The 12,130-nt window shown below is 35.7% G+C and overlaps 1 protein-coding gene across 3 annotated transcripts in view; it reads right to left on the reverse strand.

Moving 5' to 3' along the window:
* The window catches only part of il1rapl2 (interleukin 1 receptor accessory protein-like 2), a 295,280-nt gene that overhangs the window by 81,168 nt on the left and 201,982 nt on the right, over window positions 1-12,130 (reverse strand). The gene's annotated exons all lie outside the window — the stretch shown is intronic.

A 12,130-nucleotide genomic window follows, 5' to 3' on the forward strand; every position in this document is an offset into this window, starting at 1 on the left:
AAACTATAAAGTTTTTAATAATGCACTTTAATAATCCCACACTTCATTACTTTCTTATTGATTAACATTCCTTACCTGGTCCATTGGTAAAAATGGAATCCAAGAGCAATTTTCAAGACAATAGGCTTGTTGAGAAAGTGATGGATGTCAGCGTTATTAATTATCCAGCTCATTACTGAGTGAGAATAAATCACTTTTATCTAGAGACCATCACGCTTGATACAATAGGGCACAGCAGGCTCCCCTGCCTCCTGATTTCATTAAAAGCCTGTCACCTCCTTGCTTTCAAATTAGAAATTTCTGTCATTGCTTTTGATTGTTGATTTGTACAATGGAATCTGCCAATAGACTCACATAGCAACATTTAAAAAAAATGAAAATATCATTACCTGAGCAATCTGACACTCAGAGGGAATTTAAAGCAGGACTCTTTTATTATGAAAGCAATTTTATATCAAAATTAGTAGCTGATTGCCGTTTCAATAATCCACTTTTTATTAAGTCCCCAATGAAGTGATTAAGTCTCAACTTCAATTTACTTTTCCATTATTTTAATAGAAGGCTCCACTGCTGCTCTGCACTCAGCATCTTTCAGTTTGGATCCATTAGGCTTCAGGCTGCCTTTGTTCATCTGAAAGCATTAGTTGTAAACTGAATTAAATTCAACTTGCACGTTCAGCTTCATTCAAAAACAAAGGCAGCTCAAGAGCTGACCATCTCTACACTCAAAACATAATAAGAGCTAAATCTCAGTTCATTCACTTCAGAAGGAACCAGACACGTGCGATGAGATTGAGCACTCTCAGAGGAATACTGTACATACTGTTTTTGTCATTTTTTAAAAGATCTCACAGATTTTCAGATGACAACAATGAAATGAAAGAATAAAACAGCCATTCCACTCACTTTTGTAGGACCCAGAACAACAACTGTAAAGCTTCTGCCTTTAGAAAGACAAATCTGAATGTCAACGTCAGCTCCCTTAGGTTATAGCATTGGCCTACTGGGATGATACTTTGCCTTGTTATAAATGACACAGTGATACTGTATCGCCAATGGGATTTGAGGCTGAAACATCTTCAATGAAAAAGAAACTGTGAAGTGCAAGGCAATGGTGCTCTGTTAATTAAATTTTTCTTTGTCTGCTCTGGTACCTTTATTTGCTACTAGTCCTTTAGTTAATCCATGACCTCACTTTTGTACATCTGCAAAGCAAGTCAAGCCCATTTATCTGCAGTCTTACACCATGGTTCACATAGTGAATAGTAATATGGATAGATGCTTGTGCCCAGCATAAAGTATATCCTAAAATGTCTGCCCAGTGGAAGACTAATAGCAAGTTGAACCTAGTGGAAGACTTATACCAAATTAAAGTTTCAAGAGAAGAAACGATAGTGTATTGCTGACAAAACTTTCTCTTCAGCTTTTTAACCGGCTTAAATGAGGAGTATACACAATGCCTGATTCTCAAAGATTAAAAATGAAAACCAAAATGAAATTAAAACACAGCACTTTTTAAGTTTCAAATGTAATGTTCATACTGTCCTTTGTGTTTCCCTCCAGTATGTCGGCAAAATATTTCATACTGTGTCTTGAGCATATTGTAGAAATTGCTAAATTGTAACTAATGCAAAAGTTATCTCTTCACCAAAATCAGTGAGTAGGGAGTAAATAACTCCAAAAACAATTTACTATCAATGTAGCTAAAAATTACACATAACTCTTAAGCAATGCCAAATAATTTTACAGTATACTCACTTATTTTCACATGGGGCTTATTTGGGATCACCAGAGTTACAGCTTGTACCATAGGTAAGTTCCAAATGCAAAGCCTGATTACTTGAGAAGAGATTCATTAAAGACTTACAATTTCTAACACACATCTGAAGAGAATTCGGTACATTTAGGACTTCATTGTGAACTTGGATGAATGTACTACTGTATATATGTATATGGTTTTCAGAGGGGAATCTATCTATAAGTGTTTCTCAATGAGTGACACTGCCTCAATAATAATGAGCTATGTGGGACCAGGCATGACGCAGAAAAGAAGAACTTGAAGTTTTAAAACAAGCTGCAGAGAATGAATCATTCAAACTGAATCTTTCTATTTTCTCTAGTGAGGTTTACAGCTGACAGCCAATACAGGACAAGCTTGGGTATGTTGTTAGTGTTGCTGAATTATTTTTGCATAAAAGCAAACTATACAATTTCTTCCCTAACAGACTTAAAGCTTTCGCTGGGCTAACGTCTTAATGCAATTAATTGTGTGTGTGAAATACATGTATAATTACTATGCTGATGCTTTGCTCTTAAAAAGTATAACAATCTGACATTCTTTCTTGTGACTAGTCATTCCAGTTTGACTGCAATTAAACCATAATACCTTATGCTAATTTGATTAAAAAAGCATGTTCTCTAATGGACTCCAATGATTTAAAAAGGTGCAGGAAATACACATAATTCTTATATGATAGCAAATTAAATGCAAAATAAATGGCTTCAAGAATGTTTAATCACTTTTTTTTGTTAATGTACAATTTTACTATTTCAAATGATTAATAAACATCAATCCATTGTTAAAAAATAAATTTATATTGCTTTGTTATTTGATCATATTTTGTTCCTCATTGTACATGCACACTCCTCATTAAATTTCTAGTGTTTTTAATGAGACCTAGTAAGTGATTAAATTATAGTTTAAGTCTACAATGGTAATTATTTTTTTCATCACTGTAGGTAATACCTTATAGATATAATGTTGTGGGTAATTTACTGCTGTTAAAATTTCAAATTGGAGTTATTTTTAGTGTTGTTCCGTACTTTTGGAGTTGATAAAATGGAACTGGCACCATTTGATTAACCCTCTGCATCCTAAAGCACACTAATGGGTGCTTCTATTAAAGAAAATGTAAAGGTTCATCCACCCAGAAAAGCCACCAAATGGGAAAGACAATTTCGCAGAAGCAAGCAGATTCTAAGATAAAAGGTAAAAAGGAAGAGACATAAGGCTGGAGAGTTTAAGAAGAAAGTTTGTTTTTTAATGAAATCATGGAGCAGTGAGGGATTCAGGTTTGAAGGAATCAACCACCAATTAAAAATGCTATTCCATGTGTGATAAATAGTGTGTTTGGCACTGCTGCCTTGCAGCTCCTGGGTCCTAAATTTAATTCCAGCCTGGGGCACCTTCTGTGTGTTGCTTGCTTGTACTTTCTTGAGGTTTTTCCAGGTGCTCCAGATTCCACCCCCTTCCAAAGACATACTGGCTAAGTTAACTGGTGTCTCTATATTGTTTCTGCATGTGTAAGGCCTTTGATGGACTGCCATCCTGTCTAGAGTGGAGGCCTGCCTTGTGCCCTGTATCTGCTGGAATAGGGTAGACATTTATACAATGGTTATGGAGAAAGAACGGATAGATTGAAAAGGCGTATTGATGTGTCGAGTATTGGCAATAAATAAATACTATTGGCAAAAGTTTGTTATGACATTGACATTTCGTTCTTCACAGCGGTCAGAGGCAGCATTATGATTGCATCCATGCATGCCTATAATAAAGCAATTGTACTTTATGTACACAGCGCATATGGGCAGAATGGAAGGAATATTACTTTTTTGTTGCTCTAAAAAGAAGCACAGCTATGCAAACAGCCTGTGGGTGAAATTCAAATTTGAAGTTCCGTAAAAGAGGTTCCCAACTAATGTTTTATTGCTCTTCCAATAAAGCTGTTTTGAATGACAGCTTCAGGAAGAACCCCAAAATAATTTTAAAAAACAAAAGGTGAATATGATGGCTTCACAACAGATAGACAAATGTTATGTGGTTTTTGTTATACTGTTTATAAATCAGTGTATTTTGAGAAACTGCTGATGCAGTGATCTCTGTAGCCTTCCTAAGGCTGGTTTGTGGGGAAAAGGTTATTGGCCCTGTGATAAATCACACTGTCTCTGCACATCAGTCTGTATCAATCTGTGTTCAACTATTTTACCATTTAGAGAACTGCTGAAGTGTTACAGCAGAATGACATTGGGGATGACACTGCTGGATAATGGAATCATTTTTCCATTATTCTGCTGCTTGATTCAGTATTAAGAAGCACCTAGAAATACAGTATATATTTATATTTTTATATTTAAATACTAAAAACAAAGAGCAGAAGGTCATGGCACTCATCACCTCATTGACTGGCAATGTTCCTCTACATTGGGATGGAGACATGCTACGTACTGTGGCTAATCTATTTTAGTTATTGTACTTTTACACCCATCATAGAAGGTATCCAGGCACTATATTTCTACAACAAATGCCATTATTCAGGACCTAAAGGACAGTAGGGACTTTTATGAATAGCCATTATAATACCTGCATTTCCTGCCACCTCAAAAGTGCAATTTTAATAAAATAGGAATGTCACACCACAGTGCTGTTAAATGATTCATGCACATGTAATTCATTAGCTTTACAGTTAATTAATTAATCTATTAATTTACAGTTAATAGACAGAGTGTTTTAACAATGTTCCTTCAGCTTTTTTCACAATTTTGAGGGTGATGCCGTATCTTTTTTTTTGTAGATGAAAACAATTCTTTCTACGTCCTGGTGTTAGACAAAGGCTTTTTCCATGCTTTAAAAAGGTAGCTGAGTGAGCCCACTTTTCATCAGCAAAAGTCACAAATGTAGACATCAAGACATTAACTGCTTTACCATGGAATTTAAAAGTTGTCATTGTGGTTTAAACCACGATTGTGTGGGCCAGTGTACAACTCTTTGAATGCCACACACATACTAGTTGTTTTTTTACTAAAGTAAATATATCAAAAAAATATAATAGTAAATAACCTCCCATTCCCCACTAGACTGGGATTAAAAATCAATACATTATTATACTTATGTAAATTCGGATCCTTCCTTAATTTCCCAAAGATCATAAAAGGCATTTGATGTTATTTTTGTGAAACTATTTTTTATGGATCACATTTATTTCTTACTGTATGTATACTTATAAAAGATTAATATAAATGATTTGTTTGACAACTTAGTACATACATAAATGGGGAACTGCTAAACAGTCATGTGCAGAAAGTCTTAGAATAGGTCTAAAACACCAGAAGTAGCCGCAGTACAGTATGTCAGTCATACTGTATATAGTAGTATAACTAGTATAACTAGGCACAAGCTCTGCTAAAAAAATTAAATTAGTCCTGGGTTCACAGCAGAATTAAATGCTGTACTGCTATTTGACATTCAGGATTATTTAGCTAGAACAATTGTCAATCAGATTTTTAATGACTGATCAGGAAATTCATCCATAGTATCCGCAGTAGGAAAAGCTAATGGTATGAAGTGGGGGATATTATGTTCACATTGTCTCTAGGAGATAGCCCTTCACAGAAGCGAGACTGATCTCAGAACAACAATGGCAGGCCCCGTCTCCGTTATGCTGCATTTATTAAGTTGACAAATGAGCTGTGTGAAAGAAAGTGTACTTGAACTCTTCCTCTCCCACTTCCTGTTCTTTTGGCACAGTCGAAAAACACTAAATATCTCCAGAGTGAACCCCCCCCCACTGCCAGGTTAATAATTAAATAATTATATATACTTTATCAATCTAGGCTAAAAAGTGCTCTCTAGTAAATGCTTACTAAGTTTAAAAGGAGGAATGATTTGTCACCAACTTTTTTCTTGGGTCTAGTGATATGTATACAGTATCAGCTTCCTTCCACAGCTACTTTCACAGAATATAGACACCATCTTTGTGATGGTAACCAGTGATTTGGAATTATTTTAGGACATGATATGGACTAATCACAATGTTGTTTAATGGGATTTTGTAAACGTTTGGTAAATGGCAACCAAACACTCCATAACTGAGGCTACAACCATAACAGGTAAAACAGACAACAATTGTGTCTCATAGGAACAATATCAACAAGGTTTGACCTCTCTATATGTGAGAACTACTGGGAAAGGACAATAAAAAAGTGACACGCAAAAAAATAGTGTGTACAGTATATAAATGATTACCACAATTACTATCAGAAGTCAAAAGGAAGTTGTTTATGACAACGATGATCAGCAAAGAACAAAACAATGTTGCATCCCCCCTCTCCCACATTTTTAGCCACCTTCATAGGAGGTGTTATCATAAATTTATCATTAAGTGGGATTGTATTTAAAATAATGTATTATGTGTTAAAAATAATTCAATAATGATTTTTATTACTTGACATACCTGTACTGTAAGAAAAGTATTCTTGGTTTCGGTATTTAAAGTAATGCTAATACAATGATTTTAAAGCCTCTTTTCTGTTTCTTTCACCACAAGGAGCATGTCCAATCCCTGTCAAAGCAGTTTTGACAAAGAATCCTGGATGGATGACAATGTTGCTTCACATCCTGTGATCTGACACTGTTTCTCAACTAATCTCACAAACATTTTGTTTTTACTTGTTTACAGAATGCTGTGGCTTCCAACTACAGTACATCAGACTTCAACTGCTAGATTTCTCGCATTCTGCTGTCCAATTTACAGCAATTTAGCCTAGCTTTCATCAAACACTTTCACCACAAAGACTTTTCTTTCTTTTTTGGAAATTTCCAAACTGTTTTTCGCATTTTCTGAAAGTGACTGTTGCACTGCAATAATGCAAAATATTTGAAATTTATTTTAATGTGCCGCGTTTTTCAAGGTTAATGCAGTTTTAGAAAAAACAAGAGTGGTAGAGTAAACTGATGGTGTCCTAATTAACACCGACTTCATGTTGAAATAAAATGTTTATCATCAATGGTAATAAGCCTTTCAAGAGTCAAACTTCTCTTGTAGCATGACACTAGACATAATTAGACTTCATTGATCAACCTGTTACCTATGAAAAGATAATGATAAGTAGTAATTATCTATTATTGATTAGTTAACTATTAAACACTGAATCAATACAATTAAGCAGCTCTCAGATTTAATAAGAAGACAGCATAACGTAGTGGATGGGTTTTTGGCCTCTTAACTGATAATGTAGTTTACGGGTTTCAGTCCCTATTGCAGATGCTGCTGTTACCTTGGGAAAAGTTACTTTATCCCAATTGTTCTACTCCAACTTAATGATTAAGTGGGAACCAGTATTGCTGGGAGTAACCCTGTAATAGTCTGGCATCCCATGGGGGAATTATGTGTTCTTATTCTGTGATACTAAGAAGGATAAACTGTGGCCAGAAGGAGCCATACTGCTCTGGGGTGGACTTTATCTTCTTCCCGATGTGTTCTCTAATGAAGACAGCATTTTAATGATGCTGTCTTTGTCAGAGAAAGCAGAAGGTTCTAAGCTCCCTGGATATGTTGAGGTTTATCTGTATTTAGCTGTAAATACATGAGGAATAACAACACCCTAAAATAAAATGCGTTGGAAATACTTATTGCATACTCAGCCTTAGAAAGATTTGGCTCAACCCACTTGTCTCTCTGAGACTCTCATGGAGAATTACATTTCAACCAAAGGTGAAATTGAAATGGAGGATGGATAAAATATATGAATGTGGAGGAAAAACGGCTTACTTGTGGTATTCATAGCTTTCGGGATATGATATTGGGAATTAGTAAGATTTAAGGTAACTGCAGTGAAAACGACTGTAGTTGCCATTATTCCTCCTGAACATATGTTGTAAACTCCACTTAGAAAGAGATGATAACATGACATAAGAAATGCAAGGAGTGGGAAAAGGCCGGTCAGCTTCCTCACTTCCTACAATCTTCCTATTTAACACATGGTCCATATGGCTCTAAAGAGATTCAGCTTCTTCAGTTTAAGTCAGAAAACTATTCCTAACATTGCTCTCAGTTTACATAAAAAAATCCTATTAGTACTAAATCTGATTTGTCTTCTATTGGACTGGTTACATTGATTTACATCCACAATCAACTTTATTTCTTCCTTTTAAAAATTTTAAGACTTCCATCAAGACTCTTAAACTGTTATTGAAGCGAAAGAGAAGACTTTTTTTCCTATCTGCTTTATTGATTTAGGTATCCAAATTGTCATTTTACAAAGATCTGATGATCCTCTCCTCATAATTTCCCCTTTTTCTTCAAATTAGCCATTTTAATTTATTATTTACATATGAGTAATTATTAAAAAATACAGATTTAAAATTGATTGTTCATTAGTATGAAATTGGGTAATATATCACATTACGTATATACAGTAAGAGGTGTTAGTGGGGCCAGCGGGGGGCGCTCACCCTGCGGTCCATGTGGGTCCTAATGCCCCGGTATAGTGACGGGGACACTATACTGTAAACAGGCGCCGTCCTTCGGATGAGACGTAAAACCGAGGTCCTGACTCTCTGTGGTCATTAAAAATCCCAGGGCGCTTCTCGAAAAGAGTAGGGGTGTAACCCCGGTGTCCTGGCCAAATTTCCAATTGGCCCTTACTAATCATGGCCTCCTAATAATCCCCCTCTATGAATTGGCTACATTACTCTGCTCTCCTCCCCACTGATAGCTGATGTGTGGTGAGCGTTCTGGCGCACTATGGCTGCCGTCGCATCATCCAGGTGGATGCTGCACATTGGTGGTGGTGGAGGGGAGTCCCCATTACCTGTAAAGCGCTTTGAGTGGAGTGTCCAGAAAAGCGCTATATAAGTGTAAGCAATTATTATTATTATTAATTATACAGTAAGTACCACATATTGTGACCATAGCACTATATTCAAAGTTATAATGGGGATTCCTATATCATGAGGTTAGTTTCTTGATATAACCTTCGGGTAGGTACCAAAAAAATGGAAACACCTGAGTAAAAGATCAACATTAAATATACTGAAAGCAAGGGCTTCCAAAAATGTGAGACCCATGTGTTAATTATAGAAATAACATCTCAGAATGCTTAGGGTAATCTATAAAAATGCTGGACAGGCCTGGCTGTCTATAATTATAGCTGTCATGGTGTGACTTTACATTAGTGTTTCAATTTTTTATCTACTACCTGTACCTTTTGTTTTAAATTATTCAAGATAAAGAAAAGAGCTTTAAGGTACTTTTTGATGCTGTTATTATGGCTATAAAGAATAGTCTCATTCAGATCTTCCCACTCCCACTAAGGAATATGAGTTTCTGGCACAGTAATAAAGGAAATATTTATACAGAGGGGTTGAGAACATGTAGACTATGTGATTGAGTCAGTATTTTATATAAACTCAAGAGTATATGACTCTCTCACTTTATCTCTTCTAAATAAACTGGGACTCTCATAGTCCTGTTCCTAAAACATATCTTTAGATGATATAATGCAATTTGCTTGACCAATGACCAAGATAATATTCCTGTTGATGAGCAAATGAGCCCATTTGTGTTTTTAATTTTCCAAGTCAGTGAGTGAATCAGATGGAATATACAGAACTGCACCTTTTGCCTTCTCAGTCTCTGGTTAAACACAGCCCTTCCACATCAGAAGTGCTAAGTGACCCGGAGAAGATGCCTTAGACCTTTAATTTTAAATTCCTTTCTGACGTTGACTATACTTCCAAAGAAATGAGATAGATACGTAAGCTGTCCTCAGTTTTTTTTTCTGATGTTATAAACATGTAAAGGAAGAGTTCATTTAACAGTTGAATGAATATTGTAGACTGTGTTCTGCTCTCAGATATTTTCCATATTAAAGGGTTTGTCCTCTCACCCCACCCTACCCCAGACAGACTGCCAAGTCCCAGGACTACCTGTTTTGGATATGATGTACAGTTCCATTGGCACACACTCTTAAGTAGTTTCCATTATGCACCAGTGTCAAGGCTTAATGTAATTTCCATTTGGTCTTCACTAAACACAAATATTTATGATTGCCACAAAAAGAAATTTCTGCACTTAATTGAAAAAGCTATTTTTCTTCCCAGTCTCAATGATAAAAAAGTGTTTACAACAAAGCTGGTCATGCGTTTTGCTGGGATAGTCTTCACAGATTTCCTCAGATGGTCGAATACGGAAACGTGTACAATCATTTTGCTTCTGAAAAAGAAGGGTTTGTTTGGTAAAGCTGTAAAGGGGGAGCAACAGAAAGACATTTTCTGAAGGTCACGTTTTCTAATATTCTGGGGCATGGGGTAGAGGAATTACAATTTTCTCACTTTAAAAAAGTCTGCACAGAGAGGACAACAAGATGTCTGCCCACAGCCAAAGGTTGTGTCCACTGTGGTGATGTGATGATCTATTAAGTTTGTTAATGTGAAATCTGTGTATAAGTAATTATCTACAGTATGTGGAGTTATCAGAAGAATCTAGAGATTCTGAAGTATGTAATGGCTTTATATGGTAAACAAAGATGGTAGCTGTCTATACATTGTGCGATTATGTGACATTTCACCCACAAGTGTACAGTTTGAGAATTTAAGTGTTGATTAAAAGCTATTAAAAAGTTGCTTTGTGTTAATCATTTGTAATTCAACAAAATAGGAGAGCATTTTAAGCAAAATAGGACATCTACAAGGCACATGTAAATGGACTTCAATATTTGCCGTTACACTATAATGTTTTGACAAATGGTCTCAACAGCATTCAAAGATTCAGAGAACAGTGAGCACTAGAAATGATGAAGAGTGATTTCAGATCTCGAAAAAGAATGTTAAGGTAATCACATTCAAAACACACAGCAATTGAGATGACTGGTCTCACTGAATTTGGAGGCAGCTGTTTGCTTGTAAAAAAACAATATAAATACTGTCATCGGTGCTCTCTTGCTCACTAGGCATGTACTGTACTTCTTAAAAGTCTTTGCTATTCTCATTGCTTAATCACCTGCACAATGCCACAGTCACCTTTGAAGCTCAAAAAGAGCTTGAGCTACAGTACATATCTCCTTCTTCCCCTAAACAGAATACAGATGGAATAATCCATACGGTTTACAGCTGGTGCATTCAGGGCCCATTTATCTCTGGTTATCTCAGAGTCATTTGTACACATCAGGTATAATGAGAAGACACTAATCAAATAATTAACTGGGGCTTTTTCTTATCTATTGTAAGTTGTGTTCTACCCTATATATTCAGAATAAAAACACCTGTTCATTTTTTATTTGCAAGAACACAATGAAATAATTCAGAGTATCTGCTTATGACTTATGGTACAGTATAACTTGATCAACAAGAAAAAATGTTTCCAGGATTTATACGTTTTTAATTTTTACATTTATGGAAAGAACATCATCTCTGTTCATGCAAATCTTTTACAGTATTTCTTTTCTAGTTCTACCAAATTAGCAGGAAAATGCAGGAAGCATTTTTTGATCTGCCAATTCAGCCAGGGGGAAAAGAAACATATCAAACGCTTTGTGAAACCATAAAACAAATAGGTCAAGAGATAGATGCACAAGGGCAAATGTTAGACTAGACACTGAAAAGTTAGGGCATATAAAGTGCACTGAGCTTAAGGAGAGGCTGATATTTCTGTCACAATTAATATTGCTGACAAAAATGACAGCAAAATATGATGCATTTTACAGTGCTTATGATGTGCATTCCTACACCTTCTCACTTTCCAGAGTGACAGAATTAAATTTAGCCAGAGGTATCCATTTCCCAAAAAGTCATTTTCCCTTGAACACTTTTGGAATATTTATTACGTAGCTAACTATTGCTTAGCGAGAACCATCGTTTTCTTTCAGCGGTTTCTAACATGCATCAAATTCAATGGGTCGATTATGTTCGCTCTTCTGTTTGGAATGCAGCACTGCAGGTGACAGCAATACAAACTTGCAATCAGAGTGGTGCCTCTGTAAACGATAGCAGGTGATGGTGTAGTTTATTAAATACGGTATACGTCATATCTGAATGCAGAGAAATAAATGTGAATATCATACAATAGTATTGTAGAGGATATGAAGACAAACAAGATGAAGTAGCCACTCTGGCGTGTTGTGTATGTTGTGTTCACCCAAGGTCTTTATGCACCTTATGGCAAAATATTATTTTTCTTTTGTAGCCAAGCCTATTAACATACTGTATAAAAACCTGCATATACAGTATGCAGTGTATTTGCACCATTTGTTGCTATTAAACTAGAAAAGTTGCATGAGTAGTGTTTATGGATATGACTGTCTTTTTACTTGATTAATGCTTAATTGGCACTGTGTTTTTTTATTTTGCAATGAA

The sequence above is a fragment of the Lepisosteus oculatus genome, chromosome 8 (assembly GCF_040954835.1).
Source record: "Lepisosteus oculatus isolate fLepOcu1 chromosome 8, fLepOcu1.hap2, whole genome shotgun sequence".
Classification (NCBI taxonomy): Eukaryota; Metazoa; Chordata; class Actinopteri; order Semionotiformes; family Lepisosteidae; genus Lepisosteus; species Lepisosteus oculatus.